Source organism: Lucilia cuprina, chromosome 6, assembly GCF_022045245.1.
Source record: "Lucilia cuprina isolate Lc7/37 chromosome 6, ASM2204524v1, whole genome shotgun sequence".
Lineage (NCBI taxonomy): Eukaryota > Metazoa > Arthropoda > Insecta > Diptera > Calliphoridae > Lucilia > Lucilia cuprina.
The window spans coordinates 53,812,038-53,813,219 of record NC_060954.1 but is presented as its reverse complement, the minus strand read 5'-3'; positions in this window follow the sequence as shown (position 1 = coordinate 53,813,219).

The following is a 1,182-nucleotide window of genomic DNA, read 5'->3' as shown; positions in this document are numbered from 1 at the left end:
GTTCTGTTCTAGTTCTGTTCTAGTTCTGTTCTAGTTCTGTTCTAGTTCTGTTCTAGTTCTGTTCTAGTTCTATTCTATTCTAGTTCTGTTCTAGTTCTGTTCTAGTTCAGAATTATATATGGACTAGCCCGATATGTTTGGTATATATTTTGCTATTTCTTCTGTACTTTTAATTACGAAACATACTGTTTTTAAATAGATCCATGTTTTTATTACATAAATATTTTACACTATTTAGTTACAGTTAAAAGTAAAAAATTAAATGGAATTATATTGTAAACGTGGCTAAAAATAAATAAACATAAATGTAAAAGTCTGCCTGCAACTTGTAAAAATGTATGTACAGTGGATCTACAAAATAAAATATTATTTTACAAATATGCTAGGATTAATATTTCTCATTCAAATTTTATGAATAATTCTGTTGTATATCAAAATAATATTTGAGAGTAAGCCACACAAGCTTATATAATACGTTACCCTAAGATGGAACATAAAGTAGTGATAAGTTTTTGCTATCAATAGCAAGTTAATTTTATAAATTTTCAAAAAAAAATATGTGATTTATTATATTATGCTTAATATTAACCACTGTTTTATACTAGCAAAGAAATACATTTTTCTACCAATTGCATGAATGTGTTCGTTGTTTTAAGCCTTAAAGCAACAAAATGAAAAACGTTTTAAGTGGCAGATAATACAAAAGTCAAAGTAAAAATACTTTTGAATAAATGTTACAAAGATATTTAGAAATGTGTGCAACTCCAACTCCAACCCTCTCCCCTTTTATAGTACTTTTTTTATTTACTGCTCCTGTCTTTATTGGAGTTTTTGTTTGTTGCTGTTGGTAGTGGTGGTGTTGCCTCAACTAGACGTTCAAGACAAATTACGCAAAACAATGACAAATTATTTCACATTTTAGTAGACAACAACATTAATTTTATTTTATTTTAACTTGCTGCTAAGTTACTGGTTGCCTCTAGAACACACATACATACATAAGTATCATAAATACTTACAAAACTACTGTTAGGTTCAAATAAACCCTGTTGTTATGAACTAGAACTGTTCGACAACTGAACTGGAATTGAACTAGAACTGAACTAGAACTGAACTAGAACTGAACTAGAACTGAACTAGAACTGAACTAGAACTGAACTAGAACTGAACTAGAACTGAACT